Source organism: Phyllostomus hastatus, unplaced genomic scaffold (genome assembly GCF_019186645.2).
Source record: "Phyllostomus hastatus isolate PE091 unplaced genomic scaffold, TTU_PhHast_1.1 phas_scaffold_755, whole genome shotgun sequence".
Lineage (NCBI taxonomy): Eukaryota > Metazoa > Chordata > Mammalia > Chiroptera > Phyllostomidae > Phyllostomus > Phyllostomus hastatus.
Window position 1 is genome coordinate 7,126,978 of NW_025334039.1, and position 20,504 is coordinate 7,147,481.

Here is a 20,504-nt window from a genome sequence, read left to right on the forward strand (position 1 = left end):
TGTTATACCAGGGTTGTAAATATTTTAATGGCTCTACAGCATTTGTGGACTTTATTTTTAATAATAAATATAGAAGTGTCCAGTGATTCGTTGGCTTCCAATAAGCTTATTGGTTATTTTTTTCTTTCTTAGGTGATTCTTCTTTTTTTATGTCACAGATCCCTTAAGGAAGCCTTAGAAAGCTGTAGCACTTTTCAGAAAAATGCAGATAAACTCATTCATGCTAAAATGTTAGATGATTTCAGAAGTTTGAAGTCTGAAGTTACCTAAAGGTAAGAGGCCCCACTCTAAGCAATGGTCCCAACCTATTTACAAAATCACTCCCAGATAATTGTGTTCTTTTCCTTCTCTGTTATTTACTTTTGGTAATGGAGTTAACCAGACAATAAGGAGTAGAGAGAAAAATATAAATCAAGGACTAAAAGAATGGATGCAAGTTTCCTATTGCATTATTACTCATTATATGATTCTCATATGTTGACAACACTGATTGAACAATGTATTGACAGAACATGGTGGTTAAAAGCATGGAAGGAACCAGGGGATGAAGATAATTCTAGGCAGAAGGACAGCAAGTGCAAAGGCCCTGAGGTAGGACTGAACTCTGGTCTGGTCCAGGAATACCCAGGAGCCCAGTGTGTCTGAAACCTAGTGAGAGATAAGAAGGAGAGGAAGTCAAGGGGGTGGGGAGAGTGGATCACATAGCGTGGACCAGTTAATCTCATAGATTATAGGAAATTGCTGAAACAGCCTCTTAGAAAGAGTTAGCAGAGCCCCAAAGAAAGGACAGTGGGAGCGAATTCATGGAAGAGGGAATTGCCAGATGCTTTGTAGTGCCAGGGACAGGAAGGTTACCATCCTTTTCTGGAGCATCTGTAAGCTGATCTATGCTTCCTATTGATGGGGAATTCCAGAGACAAAGATAAGTGATTTCAACATATATTCTTGGAGGTATTATCTTAATCAAATGCTGTATTTGTAATCAAATGCTGTCTGGGAGGACATACTTTCCAGAGATTCAGTGGTGATTTAATGTAAATGATCAGTAATACTCCACCAAGAAGTGACCAGAACCCAGGAACTAATGCTCAGAAAGTTCTCTGTCACAAGACCTATGTACTCAGTATTATAAACATTAATCATTTTACAGACTATGGGAACCCAGAGGAATAAAATGACTCACGTGAGATGGTACAGTGAATTAATAGCAGAGCTGGGAGCTGTAATCCAGGAGTCCTGACTTAGTTTAATACCCTTTCTATTACAATCAGTTTTATTCCATGCTAGAGACAAAAGACGTGGAGGGTATTTCAAGTCCCAAAACAATCCCAATGACTTTTGAACCGGGTTTGGTTGGAGAATATATCATTTTATGTCAGCAACATAAAGAACATGAGATTTTCTTTCCTAATGATTCCTTATGCAAAACAGCCTGGGATGAAAAACTGCCCTAACTGCACACTCATCAGATAATCTGGATGAAGATAACTAGTGTTAATAAGACCTTTTATTTATGAAGGACTTGGAGGTTTTCAAAGACTTTAACCTCCATCATCTCCTCTGACCCTATGGCAGCCCAGTGAAGTAAGCCAGGTAGATATTTTCATCGTATTGTAGATGAAGAAATAAAATACCCAGAGTGACAATAAGTGACGTAGACAAGGTCATGCATCTGTCATTGCTGGTGCCACACATCTCTAACTTCTTATTTGACACTCAAAGGACTTGTCACCACATGAGTTCTCCTAGATGATTAATAGCTGACACTTTATAGCTCTGTGTATGAGATGATATTCTAACTGTTTTGCATATAATGACTCACTTACTTTTCCTATAAAGTCAATTTAACTACCCCCACTTACTGATGGGAAAACTGAGGCACAGAGAGACTGAGTAACATGCCAAAAGTCACATAGTCTTTGAAAGCAGTCAGAGTTGGAACCCAAACCTAGGCAAGCTGTGTCCAGATTCCATGCTCTTAGCCACTGCAGTATGCTGCCTCTCCAGTTAGGACCTGGAAGCAAGTTCATGATTCAGATAGCTCATGGGCACACTTCCAAAGTCTCTGAGATGAAGGTCAGGTCCCTTACAGCTCCTAGACTGTCACAAGCCCTTCATTTTATCTGTATGGCCACTCGACCTTTTCATCTACTTATGTGATTGAGAGATGTGATCAAAATTTGATTTTTAGACCATCTGGGTGGAGCAGAAGAAGCACTGTACACAACAAGAGCTACTTTAGCATCAATGTTGCAAGGTTTTTACAGGTAGGTGTGGACTGCTTTCTGCAGAAGACTCAATGCTAAGTCATCCCTCTCTTTTTTAAAATTCACTAGTCATACTGGGGAGTGTAGAAGACACCTACTCCCCCATTCTTTGGTGGCACTGTTTCCATTTCCCTTTAGGAAATCTTGTTCAGTCTTAGTCCATGTGGTTTCAATACTAACCCCTCTCCTGTCTCCAAGGTTGCATGCATGATCCTAGTCCGGGTCCAGTGTATCTCCCTGAGAAATCAATGCGGTTGGTCAGGGACAGGTATATGATCCTGATCAATCTGATAAAAGTTGTTCCCAGGACTTTGACTTGAACTGTTGGGAAACAGATATCCTCTTTCGCTTGATAATTAATATGATAGAGTATAAGCTGATGATTGCGGGTGGCCACCTTGCCCCATGGGAGTATTTGTATTAGACAAATATTGGAACAAGACTAGACAGAGACAAAGGTAGAACCAGGATCAAGTTCCTAATGACAGATCTGGGGCATCTAAGATCTACCTCTGTATCCTTGGAATTTTCATTAACATAAATAAAAAAATTCCATTGTGTGTTCAAGCAAGCTTAAGTCAGATCTCTGTTGCTTGCAACTACATTAATTTTCCTGATTAAATGTTGTTCTGCCTAGTACAGGCCTAATTCCTGCTTTGCCTGAAAAATAAACTGTAGCTGGTGTCTGTTGCCCTGGTAAAGTGACATAGTAAACAGCCACAGTGGCACGCGACAAGGCTGTGGTTGGTTGGGTGATTCTGCTGTTCTGGGCTGGCCCTGGCTGATCTCAACTGGGCTCATTCAAGCATCTGTGGTCTGCAGACCAAGGTTGGGGACTGAGTAATCTAACATGGCCTTGACTTAGATGACTTGACTACATGGCTCTGTTATGTGTAGTCCCTCATCATCTAACAGGCTAGCCTGGGCTTTTCTGGAAGAGTGCAAGGCAGAGGCTCAGAACTGTCACATGTCACATCACCGCTCTTACTGTCTGCTATTGGGCAAAGCAAGCCACAAGAACAGCCTGTACTCAAGGGGTAGGGAAATGGCCTCTTGATGGGAGGAGCTACAATTTCCCATAGCTACAGGGAGGCGTGGAGAATCAGTCTACTACACTCACCCTTGTTCCTTTTGTAAACCAATGGTGGTAAAGAGGTAAAATAAGCAGATGGATACTGGAACATAACCAGGGACTCAGCAAAGGAAGAAAATTCCTTTGATGCTACCTTCTCTTTATTTCACTCACTTAGCAGGGGTAATTTTTCTTGGTCTTGGAAATATGTACAGAAACTCTGTTCTGCAGAGTTTAAAGGTCATCTCGTCCAAGAGTTTAAAGGTCCCCTGGTCCAACCTCCACCTTTTACATAAGAATGGCCAGACCACAGAGTTAGGGAACTTTCCCAGGGCCATCCGTGCAGAGGCAGATCTGGACCCTTACCTGCTGATTCCTAGTACAGCAGGCATTCATCATCTTATGCTACACCCTTCCCACACCAAGGCAGGATGTAGTAGCAGCCATGTGCTTGAACTTGGGAGTCAGTCAGCATGGGTACTTATCTTGGTCTTGAGAAGTTAAGAAATATGAGACTTTAGACAATTATTTAACCCCTCTGTGAGTGATGGTAATAGTGTTTCCCTCATAGAGTTGTTGTGAGAACTAAATGAGAGAAAACAAATAAAGCACATAGTTAAGTGTTCAGTAAATGTTAGGTATCACGTCTCTTAAATCAGGGCATTTTTCTATTTGGCTTATTCCTCTCTGCATTAGTCTGGGTTTAGGTGTTTAGGGGAACTGAAGATATCATAATTCCTAATATTAGATTTCAGGGGTAAACAAGTCTTTTAAATTATGCTGGGTGGCAATCCCAAGGTTTCTTATAAGAAGAGATGCTTATCACCTAATTCTTCTGTGTATTTACTAATACATGTGTACTGAGGGTATACTCAGAGTTGGGCATTGTATTAGTTTGCTTATTTCTATACATATTACCATAAATTTAGTGGCTTAAAGCTTCATTTGTGCCCTGGCTGGTGTGGCTCAGTGGACTGAATGCCGGCCTGCAGACCTTAAAGGTCACTGGTTCGATCCCTGGTTAGGGCACATGCCTGGTTTGTGAGCCAGATCCCCAGTTGGGGGGTGGGGTGGGGAACCGATTGACGTTTCTATCACACATCGGTGTTTCTCTCCCTTCCCCCTATCTAAAAATAAATAAAGTCTTTTAAAAAAAATTTTAAAAGCTTCAGTTGTTCTGGGGGTCAGAAGTCTAAAATGGATCAGCTGGACTCCATTCCTTCTGGAAGCTCTAGAAAGCAATCTGTTTTCTAACTTTCTTCAGATTCTAGATGCTGCCAACATTTCTTGGCTCCTGCCCCACATCACTCCAACCTCTGGTTCTATCATTATATTCCTTCCCTGTCTCTGCTTCCATGGACTCATTCCTTTCTCTGACTCTCTTACCTCCTCTTACACACCTCTCCATGTGGCTTGTGCTTCTTTACAACATGGTAGCCTGGATTAGTCACTTCTTACATGGTGATTCCAGGCCCTAAAATCAGAGTTCTCAGCAAGTGAGACAGGTTCTTTATGGCCATTTCTGAACTATCCTTAGAAGTCACATAGCTTCATTTCTACCATATTCCACTGGTCAAAGCAATCCTAAGCTTATTTAGGTTGAAGGGGAAAGGACATAGATCACGTTTTGATGGAAATAATTTTAAGGAATTTGCGGTTATATTTTTAAATTATATTTTATCGATTATGCTATTACAGGTGTCCTAATTTTCCCCCTTTACCCCTCTACCCAGCACCCCTACTCCCTCAGACAATCCCTACACCTTTGTTCATGTCCATGGGTCATGCATATAAGTTCTTTAGCTACTCTTTAGTTTCCTATATTGTACTTTACATCCCCACAGCTATTCTGTAACTACCTATTTGTACTTCTCAATCCCTTCATCTCTTTACCCATTCCCCTACACCCCCTCCCATCTGGCAAATATCAAAACTCTCTCCATATCCATCATTCTGTCTATGTTCTTCTTGTTTGCTTTGTTTGTTTTTCAGATTCAATTGTTGATATATGTGCATTTATGCCCATTTTATTGTTCATAGTTTTGATCCTCTTCTTTTTCTTAAATAAATCTCTTGAACATTCCATATAATAACAATTTGGTAGGATGAACTCCTTTAGTTTTTTCTTTTCTGGAAAGCTCTTTATCTACTCTTTGATTCTAAATGATATCTTCACTGGGTACAACAATCTTGCCTTTAGGTCCCACTTCTCATGACTATGAATATCTCTTGCCAATCCCTTCTAGCCTGCAAAGTTTCTTTTGAGAAATCAGCTGACAGTCTTATAGGAACTCCCTTGTAAGTAACTAACTGTTTTCTTTTACTGCTTTTAAGATTCTCTCTTTATTTTTAACATTTGGCATTTTAATTATGATGTGTCTTGGAGTGGGCCTTTTTGCATCCAACTTGTTTGGGACTCTCTGTGCTTCCTGGACTTGTATGTGTATTTCCTTTACAATATTAGGGAAGTTTTCAATCATTATTTTTTGGAAACCAAATAGATTTCCAATTTATTCTTTCTCTTCTCCTTCTGGCACCGTTATGATGTGACTATTGGAATGCTCAAATTTGTCCCAGAGGCTGCTTATACTATCCTTGTTTTCTTGGATTATTTTTTCTTCTTGTTGTTCTGATTGGTTGTTTTTTTTTCCTTTTTATGTTCCAAATCATTGATTTGATTCTCAGCTTCTATTGTTGTTTCCCTGTAAATTTTTCTTTATTTCAATCAGTGTATCCTTCATTTCTGACTGGAACTTTTTTATGCTGTTGAGGTCCTTACTAAGTTTCTTGAGCATCCTTATAACCAGTGTTTTTGAACCCTGCATCTGATAGATTGCTTATCTCCATTTTGTTTAACTCTTTTTCTGCAATTTTCATCTGTTCTTTCATTTGGGTCATGTTTCTTTGTCTCTTCATTTTGGCAACCTCCCTGTGTTTGTTTCTATGTGTTAGGTAGAGCTACTATGACTCATTGTCTTGGTAGAGTGGCCTAATATAGTAGGGGTCCTGTAGGATCCAATGGCACAGCCTCCCCTATCATTCAAGCTGGGTACTTGTGGTGTGGCCTTCATGTGGGCTGAGTACACTTCCTCTTGTAACTGAGCCTTGATTGCTGTTGGCAGATTGATGGAAGGGATTTACCAAGGCTAGTCAGCTTCAGAGACTGGCTGTGACCACTGACCACCAACCTCTGCCCTCCGTGGAGGATCAGCTGTGCAGGGGCAGGGTAGTGGTACTCCAAGTGGTCTGTAGCTGTCCACTGGGTATGCAGGCCCTGGCTTTCCTGGGTGGTACAAGCCTAGATCAGCCCCCATCAGTGTTTTGCCCAGGGTCACCCTGCCTGAGCTATAGAGCAATCTGAGATGGCTGTTACTTGTGCTGGGCTTGGAGATTCCCAGGCAAAGCCAAGCTGAGAATCTAAACTGGCTGCTGCTAGTGTCAGGCCTGGGGCCACTTAGTAAGTGGTTGGAGGGCTGGCCCGCCCCCCCCTGCTGAGGCTAGCTGTTGCTTCCTAAAGTTGTGAAGCAGGAGCCAAGATCAGCCTTTCATATGGAAATACAACTATTAACATCTATAAATTGGGTGGGACAGAGCCCCAGGGGATCTCCAGGATGGAGCAAACAGTGTTAGCCAAGTTGATGGAGTCTCAGATGTGGTACTTGCCCGCCTGCCAACTTTGTGCCTCCGTGGGGCTAGGGTTCAGAAAAGGGACAATAGCCTCTACCTGAGAGAAAGCTGTCCCCAAGCTCTTGCCTTGATGCCAGATACTTCAGTTCCTCCCCATATGCCACTGATGCCTTTCAAACTGCTACCCCAGTGCTACAGCTCAGAGGGAGTGAATCTGAGAAGTTCATGTGTTTAAGAGGAACTGCTGGGACTCCAGCAGTTTCTTCCATTGACTCAATCCCCACTGGTTTTTGCAGCCAGAAGTTGGGGGGCTTATCTTCCTGGCACTGGAACCCTGGGCTCTGGGGCCTGGTGTAGAGCTGGGACTCCTCACTCTTGAGATATTCCTCCCAAATTTTTATCCACCACATGTGGGTATAGGGCCAGCCTCCTCCATATCTCCACCCCTCCTACTAGTCTGGATGGATGTGGTTTCTTTAATTCCATAGTTGTCAGGCTTCCATTCAACTCAATTTCTGATGATTTTGAGTGATGGTTCTTCTATAATTTAGTTGTAATTTTGATGTGGTTGTACAAAGAGGCAAGCTATGTTTACCTGTGTTGCCATCTTGATCAGAAGTCGCAGTTACATTTTTAAAATGCCCAAATAGGCTTCTCAAATGTGAGTTTTTCAGTTGTCACTATATGTTCCTGCCATCTCACTGCCTTGGGACAGGGGAGGTCTCTGAGGTTGGCAGCAGTTTCCTGCCAGCTTCTGAGTTGTATGGCATCGGCTCTCTGGCTCTGAGGCAGTGAAACTGAAAGCTAGTGGAGCTCTCCCTTACCTTTGCTTCTCAGGTAAGCACCTAATCTCCTTTCTACTTGACAGGCCTAGAATTGTATTTGTCTTCCCTCTAGGAAGCTGATTGATACAGGCTCCAAGTCTGGTCTCTTAATGGCTGCCTCTCACGTTATCAACCTTCACCATCTTTCTCGTGCTCTCAACCTGCTCCCTCCCAGCCTGCCCACATGCCTGCACACCCAGCATGCCCTTGAGAAGACAACTCTGCTTCTTATTGCTCAGAAACTAAGTATATATTAGGGACGACCTCCCTCAAATCTCTTTACTCAACTGGATATATAGCCACCCATTTTCCCCACTTATGCTCCATCTTCATCTGTCCTTGTGGAAAAAATAGATAAGAACTTTTTATATCTTATATGACAGCCTTCATTTACCTTTTCAACCTAATTTTCTGCCACTTTTTCATATGTGTCTATATTAATTAAAGTAGATTCTCTGCATTAATAGACTCATAAAACAGGTGCAATTGTTGCCATAACAAAAACGTCTCAAAGATCTACAATGGCCCAAATACAATTAAAGTGTTTGTTTGTTTTTTTGCTCAAATAACAGAGCTGGGCTGTTGAACAATCAGTGGGACAAACCCTCCTCTACTTAGGGACACAGACTGATGGAGATGTAGCCATTTTCAATGTATTCTTTTTAATGTTACCTGTTCCAGACATTCAGAAGGGGAAAAGCAAATGGCCAGGGGGTGTGCATGGGAAGTTTTAATGGGTCTGGCCTGGAAGCAGTGCACCTTTTTTCTGCTTAGATTTCATTGGCTAGAATTTATCCACTTGGCTATGCCTAATTGCAAAAGAGGCTGGGAAATGTAGTCTAGCTTTGTGCCTAGGAAGAAGAGATAATAGGTTTTGGTGAATAGCTATCAGTCTGTGGCAATGGGCCTTGAACCTTGGAAAACTTACTTAATTTTTCAATAGTTCAGCTTTATCATTTCTGAATCATAGATAACAATAGCATCTCTTCCGTAGGGCTGTTGTACGAATTAAATGTGTTAGTTCTATAAAGACCTTAAAACATTGCCTGGTAAATAGTCAGAATCCCACCATAGTAACCTGTTGTTGTTGTTGTTGTTGTTGTTGTTGTTGTTATCATCACCCTTAGATGTTAGTTCCCATGTGCAGCCTCCCTTCTCTCCTTCCCCTCCTGTTCATTTCTCTGCCAGACTCATATTGTATTATGTCTGTTTAATGATTGTCCTCATCTACATGTTTCTTGAGGACAAAGATTGTGTTAAGTTATTTTTATATCTCAAGTACCTAGCATAGTCCCATAGTGCAGGTACTCACTAAGTAGTTGTTGAAGGAGGAAGAGAGGAGGTGATGGAGGAAGGAAAGAAGAAAGGAAGGAAAACCAGTAAGGGTCAACATCTTGTCCCGGGTAGATCCATGAAAGGACAGCCCAGCAACCTGCATAGCACCTTTAGTAGTCACCATATTCTGGGTTCTGTAGGGGTCACTTGGTAATGAACTCCCATCTGCCCAGGGACCAAGGCTGCCTGCACACCTTTCATGCTCCACATTGGGTGCTCCTTATGCACCTCCTGTCAGCCTGACTTTACCCCGCCCCTGCTGCAGCACCAGTGGCCCGAGTACCTCACCTCAGGTGCGCTATGTCTCATTCTGCTCTGGGGCTACTCTCACTCCACTTCTTTGGACACATGAAGAAATGAGCTTTGAGTTTCACACATGCGAAATTCACACGGGCAAGTGCAAGAGCGTTGGCATCTCATGGGATAACTTAACTGCTGAAGGATGGAAGCTACTGGAGAAATGTTTCTCTCTTCTGGTTGTTGGGCGGATGATTCTGATAGGGGGACCAACTTGTCCTGGTTTTCCCAGGACTTTCCTGGTTTTCCCACGGAAAGTACCACATTGCTGGAACCCCCTAATTCTGAGAGGCCTTCTACAAGACTCCTCATGGGGTCCCAGTGGGGTAAGTCCCAGTTGCTCAGAGTTTGATACACACCTGTATTGTCTTTCCCTGCTTCCTTGCGTTATGTCTCAAAAGAAACTACCCCTTTCTCAGGCTCTGTTTTTTGTGGGGAATCTAGGTGGTCTTTGAATTGGGCAGCCCTGAGCTTTCCTGTGCAGTGATGAGTGTTTACAGCTTCAGAAAACTGGAAAAGGCAGAGGCAGAGGAAATGAGTCAGGGTCCCAAGCAGCCAAATTATCACCTTCCTGATGTTGTTACAAAATTAATGTGAAAGATAAGGTAATGTTCAAAGATATCATCATGCAATGTTTATTGTAAGATTTAATCACTTCAACAGCAAGGTGTTGGAAAGGATTACAGACAGCCAGTCAGAAGACTTAAGTTTTAGTCTCACTTCTAGTATTTAAAATTCTATATGACCTTTATCATTTTCCTTTTCCGTGGGCCTCAGTTACCTATCCTTAAAATGAGATTTGACTTGTCCTATCATTGGCTGTTGTAGTTACTTATGGGGTGAGGGGCATGGATAGCAAAGGCTTGAGGGGGGAGTCAGTGAGTGCAGTGACTAGGAAGGGAAAGGGGCTGAGGGTTCACGTCCGCATCGGTAGTTGAGCACATGCTGCAGGAAGATTTTGTAATGGGTCATGAAACACCCCTAGCTCATTTCCCTGACATTCTTGAGACCTTCCAATTAATCTCAAGTCCTCTTTCTGTAGTGCCAACTAAACAAGATTTCAGAGCCAAGAATATTCGCCTCTGAGTTTTAAGGAAGATCTTCATAACTGAAGGACTTGAGGGGATGACCCTCCAGGCCAAATCGAACATCCCCCTAATGGTGTGCTGGAGCAACGTGTACCTGCTTGTAAGAACTTGATTGCTAAATATTCAGGAATTGTGTGAGCCAGACAACCATGAGAATCTTGAAACCTATATCTTATGAATATGGAAATAGTGACATCATAGAAATTGGCAAATGCTATATAATGCGACTCCCTCTGCCCCGCAACCCAGTTTACCAGCTCATTGCTGCATCCAGCTTCGAATGCTGGTATCTTCTTATCCAGGACTGTGGCTAGATTAAATGTGTGTCTTAAAAATATTCTTTTCTCCCCTACGTTCTGGTTTCTATATACAAAGAGCAGAGTCATTAAAACCCGTCTTTGTCCTTCAACAGCGGCTTTCCTTACAGACTCTTTGAATCTCAAAGATGCAGATTCCTGCAGAGGTCTTGGCAGGACTCCGCACGCCCAAGCCCTGTGGGTTCTGGCAGGGGCTGGGCCCTGCCGGGAAACTCTCAGAACCACATCAAGGTGTCACACTGCATTTCAAGGGAGTTTGTCCTCATGAATTGCCTATGTGAGGGCTCTAAGCAATTCTTTAAGTGTTTCAGAGCCTGGTTAGATTCCTTGCTCTGCCACTTGGTAGCTCTGTGACTTGGCAAGTTTTTTAACCTAGTTGAACTTCCTTATATTTAGAATGGATAACACTACTTGAGAGGGCTTATGGGTTTACCATGAAGCTACGGACTTGAAGTATCAGGACACCTGACTAATATGGGCCCCTCAACGGGGTGCCTTAGGCATGTTATATATTTAATTTTGTAATTAAAACACCCCTGTCCCCACCCCAAAGTGTGTAGTCTTCAGAGACTCACACAACTTGGATCAGCTCCTGCTTGTGGGAATGAATCACGTAGCACGTGCGGAGCACTTGGCCCAAGGTTCTGTCTGTTCTAGGAGCTTCATAAATAGTCCTTGTCGTAATGCAGGTACTTTCCCTCCATCATCACATATTTCACATAGTTTTCTCCCTCCCTAAATGTCAGCGCTCATCCACGTTCTGTTCAGAGTTTGGTTCTCTTCCACCTATAACATTGACTCCTTGCCAACAAGGCTGCACTTGCCACTTTGCCAAACTTATTCCAGGAGATACAGCAGGCGGTGCCCTACTGTGTCCTTTGTAATGATGGGAAAACAGTGTTTAGCAATTACGCCCTTCACAGAAGTGATGTGACGGCAGAGAGAGATTGTAAATAACTTGCCCATAGCTCCTTGCTGTGATGGGAATCAAAGTCATATTCATGCTTGAAAAAACAGGCAGTAGGACAGGAAAACAAAGGACAATGGAGGCAATGCTGTGATGTTTTGCCAGTTGTTAAAATAAGAGGGCAGTTGTCAGTTGATCATAACGTAGAGATGCTTCCCTTAAGAGCATGTGTATTTCAGAATGATTAAAGAGCTTTAATGGGCTTTCACCTCAAACAGAAAGAATGTAAACTACGCTTAGTTTTGAAAGACACAGCACTTTGCACTGATGCTGTCACAAGAGTCTGAGACATTGTCTTTGCTCAGGGTGAGTGAGCCTGACTTGGTGCTACTCCTTCCCTGAGCTGTAAGAACAGAACTTGGCTCAGGAACAAACATAGGTGCAGCCATTATTGATGGCCTGTTTATTGTATACAGGTGCCATGAATGGTGATGAGTAAAACCAGGTCTCCAGCACTTTCTATTATGTTGTGCTGGAAACTGTCCAGTTAGGTGGAGAGAGTGGCCATTGAGATCAGATGGATCTGCTTTTTTTTTTAATAAAGTTTTTATGTTTTAATTTTTTTAGAGAGGGAAGGGGTTTAGAGAGGGAATAGAGAGAGAGAGAGAGAAAAACACCAATGTGCGGTTGCTGGGGGCTGTGGCCTGCAGCCCAGGCATGTGCCCTGACTGGGGATTGAACCTGCGATACTTTGGTTTGCAGCCCACGCTCAATCCACTGAGCTACACCAGCCAGGTGAATCTGCTTTAATCCTGGCTCTGCTTTGTCCTGGTTCTACGATGTAGACTATTTATGTAACCTCTGTGAACCTCAGACTTCTCATTTGTAAAATGGAAATAATAGCATTAACCTTGAAGAATTGCTGAAACATAGCAAGTACTTAATAAATGTTAATTTTCTTACCTCTTTCTGAAAGCATACACTCTAAGTGCAATTTTGCTATTCTCAGAAAATGTTTATGTGGCTTTTAAAAATCTTGGGGTATTTTACTGGTTGAAACACTTTATTACAAAACTGTCTTATTAGAAAAGCGTACCTTTTGATAGCACGAGAATTAAAATATTTAGATAAGCAACAAGAAAAAATACATAATTTGATATGTAGTTGTAACTTCTGTTAACAACCTTGAGTGTGTCCTTCCAGAACATTTTATACCTCTAAATACTTATAAAAATATAATATTATAATACATATTGTTTCATAACCTGCTTTTAAAAAATACAACAGGCCATTGTTATGGGAAACCCTTGAGAAAATCTTTCACGGCAAGGCCAGGTAATACGTTTTCCTTGTCATGGGAAGCAGTTGAGATGAACACACTGTGACAATTGTCTCTTGTTATTAAGTTATACCACAATTATGGTGCTCCTTTCCCAAAGAAAGAATGCTTTGCTGCTTTAAGGAAAGAAAACAAGTAACATCAACAAATCCCCTTCTTGAAGTCCTTTTGTTTAGAAATCATGCTTGTCTTCTTTTAACAGTTGTATAGAAAATAGGAGGAAATATCCCTTTGGATTCAAAACAAGGCAAAAAGAGATTTGTGATCTGATGTTGTCTTTGTTTGGGCTGTTATAACAAAATACCATCGACTGGGTAGCTTAAACAACAGACACTTATTTTCTCACAGTTCTGGAAGAATGAAAGTCCAAGATCAGGGTGCCAACAGACCTGGTTCCTGGTGAGAACTCTACTCCTGGGTTGCAGATGGCTGCCTGCCAGCTGTGTCCTTACACGGTGGAGAGACAGCTCTGTTCTCTCCCTCTTCTTTGTGGCCATTCACCCCATTGTGGGGGCTCCACTCTCATGACCTCACCCAAACCTACTTACTTCTAAAAGCCCAAGTCCTAATAACATCACGCTGGGGTTTAGGGGTGCACTGTGTGAATTTTGGGAGGGAACACAGACATTCAGATCATAACAGATACTGTTATAGGCCCATAACTTCTGCCCTAGAGGAGATAATAAAAGGGGGGAAATACCTCAAGTAGCCCTCTCTGATCCATCTTCTTAGAAAAAAAAATAACTGGATTGATTCAAACAGGCAACAAGGCCCCTGTGTGGATAGTTGTGGACTCTCACCCCGGCTGAGAGACGGAAGCCGTGCAGCTAATGTCTGTGTATTGCCTAGTGAAGCATGTCACAGGGAGCCAAGGAGCAGCAGTGTCTATTGATCCATCTGCTATTTCTCATGTCCTCAATATCCTTCTCACTAAAGGAAAACAAGAATCAAAATTAAGTTTTGACAAGAGAGGGGCTAAGTCCCTAACTTGGGCAATAAGACTAGTTGAGACTTATCCTGACTTATCTTTCCACACCAATACAGACACTATTTGCACAGTATGCAGTTGCACAGATTGTTTATCAGTTTTTCAAACGGAGACAGCAGTTGAGAGAGTGATCCAGCTATTTACAAAAAGCCTACACTCCAGGAAGTGCCTCTTGTTATCATTCCATAAGTATCGTTTGAGCTCTTGGCGGTGTTCAGGCACTCTTTGGTATGCCGGGGATACTACAGTAAACAAGACAGGCAGTTTCTCCTCCCATGCAACTTACATCCTGCCACTTGCTGACATATGTTCCTTCATAAGCTTACTGCTGGTGACTCTCAGATGTCTACTCAGTGATGCACCTGCAGCAAGGTGAAGGAAGCCACAGCATAAACAGGGACTCTTTTTCTGGAATGTCAGTTTCACCTGAGAATGTAAGGGGAAAGAACATCACTTTTTAAAATTCAAACACATACTAAACATTATATGGAATCAAAGCCTAAATTCCTTAATGAAATTATAGAAGAAACGTGAGGCCACATACATGTTTCTTGTTTGTTCACAGCATCCGTTCACAGCTACTTCCCAGGATCACACAAGGCTGGGAGCTGGCCCTCCTCTCCATGCTGAGGGCATTTTGGTGGAATTGTTTTAGAAGGATCGCTCTTAAGTTTATATTCAGATCTTCTTCGTAGAGTTGTTGGAAGAATTAGGTGATGTGAGCCGTGTAAAATGCACAACCCTGGACCGGCACGCGGAGAATTCCCCATGTTGGTTTTCTGTCCTGCCCTCACTCCTCACAGCAGTCGTGTGAAAAATCCACGGCTTCGCAGTCCACACCAGGGTTTCAGCACGGGCTCATCACTTCTCTGTTGGGGCATCTCCATCTCTTATTTCATGTGTCAGGATGTCTCTTCCTGGGGGAGGAGAGAGAGAGAGAGAGAGAGAGAGAGAGCAAGCCTGCGCTGAGAAGGAAAAATTTAGAACATTCGCATACCAGAACATCTGAGGTATACTGTGAGAAGAGGCCAGTGTGAGAAGGAGACTGGTTTGACTTCTGAATGTTTCTCTCGCAGGTGGGGAACGAGGGAGCCGTTTCCTCCACCCCTTTCCCCCAAGTACAGGACCTGAAGCCCTTTCTCTCCCAAGGGGAGACTGGGTGGCCCCAATTCCCTAGTTACCTGAGTCATATGCTAGAAAGGATAAAGGAGGCCTTAAGGTAGGACAGAGGGGCAAGGAGACTTGACAAGACCTTGGGACAAAGAGGGAAGAATGTGTCCAGCGGGAAGGATTCCCTGATGACCCCCTTGATAAAGATGTGGAATGGACTGACAGATGTGGAATGGACCGACAGATGGCTGGAAGGAAGATCTCAGGACAGCATCTAAGTAAAGAACACAGCAAAGCCACACATTGGAGGGTGATACTACTGCCCTCCCTCTTCACTCTCACTTCTCTCCTTAATTTCTAAAGGTTTAAGACCTAAGCATGGAGAATACTGTGGTGCTGCTCCACCCACCTGCTAACTACTTCCGTTTATCATTGTGACTGGTTTACTGATGGAGCTGAACTTGGTGGCATAAAAGTATTTCTGGTCAAGTCCACATTTTGGTGAATTAAGCAATAATTATGATGGGCCTGACCCCATTGCTCATGCTTTCATCTACCTTTCCTTGGCGAACTCTTACTAATTCCTCAAAAGCCCTATTAAGGCATCATCTCTAGGAAATCTTCCTTGACCCCATCTTGAGCTTCCACATGATATCTCTACCCTGTGCCTGTGTTTTTATGTTAGAGTATCTACTGGTAGGCTCCATGAAGGAAGGAGAAGGATTATAATTATTTTTTCACCCCTAGGATCTTGACCAGGCCTTGCCAAATAAATAGTAGTGGTCATGATTATTATATTTATTACCCCTTTTATGTTTGGTCAAAATGACAGTACCAGAACCTCCATTTGTGATGAGTTTTCCCAGGTTCCCTGGGAAGCAGACTCTGAGATGGAGTTTTATGTGCAGGAAATTTGTTGGAGGGCTCTCAGAATTAATACCTCTAGAGTAATAAATGAAGCAGTGTGTGGCAGAGGGAGAATTCAGGCTACAAGGCTGCCATAACAAAGGTCTAGGTTAGTCCTACAGGGACTTCTGGAGCAGGGATGGCTCTGAAGAGTTGCCCTGAATTAGAGCAAGGGACCAAGGCTTGCACCGCAGCATCAACCAGGTGAAGCATGCAGGTTGCCTCTGAGATGAGGGCATGGACTTGGGTGAAGAGGTGCTCTTCTGCTGAGGATGGTGGGACTGTTAGCCATCACAGCCTCCACAGCTGAGGGAATGTGTGCTTCAGTCCTGCAGGGGAGATGAAGTGTGTACCCCAGTGTCCATCACGGTTCACACCTGCTGCTACTTGGATCCACTGGCTTCGTGCAAAGGGGCTTTCCTGAATGGCACCCGTGAGTACAGTCTTCCCAAAGTGGTTCAGGGATGTCCAACATTTGGCATCTCTGGGCCACACTGGAAGAAGATACATTAAGTACACAAACACTAAGGAAAACTGATGAGCAAAAAAAGAGGTAAATTTACATGTTGGGCTGCATTCATAGCCATCTTGGGCGGCATGCAGCCCACAGGCCATGGGTTGGACACCCCTGCATGGATAAGAGATGACATTCTGGTTTACACTGCAGTCTTAGGTCAGCTGGGTGAGCATGAGTTTTGTCTAAGTAGGTTTCTACAGCTAAAATTTGAGGAGCAGACACAAAATCTTAGAGAACCTGTCAAGATATTTAGAAACCCTTTGAAGACATTTATAAGACATTCCATTCAGCTGTCTCTCTATAAATACAGCATTTCTTGAGTCACAGAAATTTCTTAGAAATGTACCTATCTTCAGAGAAGATTTAAAATGAGTATATAAAAAAGTGAAGTTTCAAGTTGATTTCAACTCCTGGAAATTAGATTTAGACTAGGATCCCCACATCTACCTCTGACCCTGAAAATATTGGGTCGGTCAAAAAGTTCATTTGTTTTTTTTTTCCCTATAAAGTGGCTGTAGTAGTGCTTAGTTGTCTTTAACTTCATTCAAAATAATTTTGTTAGATTGTTTTGCAACAGCTGTCATATCAGCATGCATTTAAAAAACTTATTGAAATGGACGAATTTTTGTGTAGCCATTTTAATATTGAAGATGGAAGAAAATAGGCAACATTTTCAGCTTATTATGCTTTATTATTTCAACAAAAGTAAAAACATAACTAAAACATGCAAAAAGATTTGTGCAGTATATGGAGGAGGTGCTGTGACAGATCAAAGGTGTCAAAAGTGGTTTGTGAGGTTTAGTGCTGGAGAGTTCTCGCTAGGCGATGAGCTAATGCTAATGGTCAGGTAGATCAGTTCAAGTTGTTAGTGATCAAACTGAGACATTAATTGAGAACAATCAGCATTATACCATGCAAGAGATAGCTGACGTATTCAAAATATCCAAATCAATGTAGTTATTGGTGAAAATGAAAAAAATGTGTCTTTTATTTTATAGGAAAAACTAAATGGACTTTTTGGCCACCCCAATAACTTGCAAACTCCTGCCTGAACAGCATTCTGGCCTGCCCTTCATTGATAACTCTCTTTAGATGTAAAAGTTTTAAAAGCAAAGATGGTAACCAAAACAACGTGAAGCCTTGTGAGTTTAGCAGTGTAACCTCTGAAGTCTGAGGAGGGTGTTTTAAGAGTACTGCAGTTGCAGTGAGTGGTGTGAGAGGCAAAGAGGATTAAGCCAAGTTTCTGTGCTTAAGTCTTTGGTGGCATTAGAGTTGGTACAGTTTTCTTTGACCTTAAATCCCAACTGTACTTTGAAAACAAAGTGGAGCCATTGTCAAAAATAACCTGCCCCTTGTTTGATCTTAATATGTTTTTGTAAATCTCACAGGACTTCTAGTCTTACATGGGACTCCTGCTCTTATGGGTTGAATTGTGCCTCTTTAAAATATATATGTTGACTATGTCGGAGTCCTAACCCCCAGTACATCAGAATGTGACATTATTTGGAGAGAGGGTCTTTACAGAAGTGATCAAGTGTAAATGAGGTCATTAGGTCATTAGGGTGACCTCTAGTCCAATATGACTGATGTCTTTTATAAAAAGTTTGGAAATTTGGAGACAGACATGCATACAGAGAAAACAGCAAACACACATGAAAATGGCCATTGACAAGCCAAGGAGAGCGCCCTGGAACAAATCCTTCCCTGAGCTATCAAAAGGAACCATCCCTGCCAACACCTTGATTTGGGACTTACCTAGTTTGTGGCTTCTAGCCTTACCCAGTTTGTGATACCTGATTACCACAGCCCTAGAAAATTAGTACACCTACCTAGATGGACTCTTTTCCATTCTCCACAGAGGCACTTATACACTGTGCTGGATGGGTCTTCTGGTCAGAGGTAAGAGAGAGATCTTAAGGGAAACCAACTCAAGCTAGTTTAAGGGGAAAGTGCAAATTTATTATAAGGGCAGATGGCCATCTTAGAAACCAAAGGGCAAAGATGTGTGCTGGGCCACAAGGATAAAATGGAACTATGAACTCATTTATGATCAGAGCTGGTCACATCTCTGCAGGTGGACTAACTTTGCATCTCCAGACTTTGGAATAGGACAGACACATAGGTTCCCAAGTTTACGTAGTTGAGGTCCAGTTATCTGGAGAAGGGCCAACATCTCATAATAGCAAAGCAGGGGAAGAGACGCTGGTTCTACCACAGTAACCGGTTTTATTCCTGTTACTCCTGCCTCAGACCAACCACATACCAGAATTAATGCTGAAAGCATCCCCTCTATCCATGTGGGTTGCGAAGGAAGAGGGTTAGGCTATAGTTTCCTAGGGGTTAGTTTCCTAGTGGTGCTATAACAAATTACTACCAACTGAGTGGCTAAAAACAACAGAACTTCTCACAGAGTTCTGGAGGCTAGAAGTCCAAAATCAAGGCCCATGCTCTGTTTAAAGTCTCGAAGGAAGAATCCTTCCTTACCTCTTCTAGCTTCTATGGGGTGCCAGCAGTCCTTGGTGTTCTTCGGCGTGTGCTGTGTCACTCCAATCTCTGCCTGTGCCTTTACGTGGCACTCTTCTCTCTGTGCCTCTGTGTTCAAATTTCTTTCTTATTATAAGGATACCAGTTAGTGGATTCTGTATGAACTCATGTTCAATTGGATACAGCTGCAAAGACCCTATTTCCAAAAAAGGGCACGTTTACAGGTATCAGCACTTAGGATTTGAACATACCTTTTTGGAGGACACATTTCAACCCACAATAAATGGGCAATCCATTTGGTATCCACTACACAAACTTGTAACATGGTTACTGGTACCATCCCTGCTTTGACGTTTCTGCCTCCCAAGATCAACCAGAAACCTTCCTGACACTACCGCCTAGCTTTTGAGCTTCATTGTTGTGTTTTTCCAGTCACCTCTTCCTTCCTTCCCCTTATCTTGGAAATAGTGTCTGGGCAGGGTTGTTAGAGAAAACACAGGACCCACAGTTCAATTTGAATTTTGGCTAAGCAATGAATACTTTTTGGTGTAAATATGTCCCAAATATTGCATGGGGGTCTTGAATTTTAATCTGCTAACTCTGGCAGCCCGTGTTCTGCACCTACTTTAAAGATCTGGAAATGCTTGATAAAAGCACGTGTTGTCCAGTTTGGCACCACATCAGAATATCTACACCTGATCGGTTTTATTTAATTAAGTCACTTGCCTGGAACCTGTAGGTGTTTCAGTTTATGACACCTGTTCTGGAGTTGGAGGCCATTTAAAATGTAGTCAGGTGGAAGATGACCAGAGACTAAACTAAGGTAAAAATATAGAGATGGAAAGTAGAGGGGTGGAAATACAGAATAAAGTATTTTATGTCTGTTTGAATGACTAGTTTCATCTCTTGGGCTTCAAATGAAGCCAATAACTGAGAAAGGAATGCAGGAGGGAGGAGGTTCTGACGCAAGGTGGTAATTTTGTACTTAGACACGTTGGGTTTGGGGTGCCTTTTAGATGGCTGGCTGTGTGGTGCTCAGGAAAGAAATAGGGACTGAAGATACAAATTTAGAGCTGTAAGCATATGGGTACTAGCTGAGATATGAAAGTAGTTGTGTTTTTCTAAAGAGAAACTGCAGTATTAGAAGAACAGATTCTGTGAAACACCAGTATTTAAAGTGAACAGTGGAAGGAATTCAGCAAGAAAACAGACATAGTTAGGAAGCAGATGAATGAGTCAGCAATTTGGGCTGCATTCAGTGGGGTGGTTCTTCCACTGGCCTCACCTGGGCTCCTTGCACCTGCAGCCAGCGTTTGGTCAGGTAGGCACTCTGCTTCTGCAAGTGCTTTACAAGCGTCTGGTTGTGTCACATTTTCCAGTGCCCAAAGCAAAATTTAAGAGTAGATGACAGTAGACACGAAACCTA

At 42.5% G+C, this 20,504-nt stretch overlaps 1 long non-coding RNA gene across 2 annotated transcripts in view; it reads right to left on the reverse strand.

The window, feature by feature from the left end:
• Positions 1-12,783: 12,783 nt before the first annotated feature.
• LOC123810713 overlaps positions 12,784-20,504 on the reverse strand; it is a 38,020-nt gene continuing 30,299 nt past the window's right edge. For both annotated transcript variants that reach the window (XR_006784297.1, XR_006784298.1), the window contains exons 2-5: positions 20,364-20,501; positions 19,079-19,274; positions 14,606-14,978; positions 12,784-14,487 (exon numbers count right to left, since the gene is read on the reverse strand). This is a non-coding gene — a long non-coding RNA (uncharacterized LOC123810713). The remainder of the gene's footprint in view (positions 14,488-14,605; positions 14,979-19,078; positions 19,275-20,363; positions 20,502-20,504) is intronic.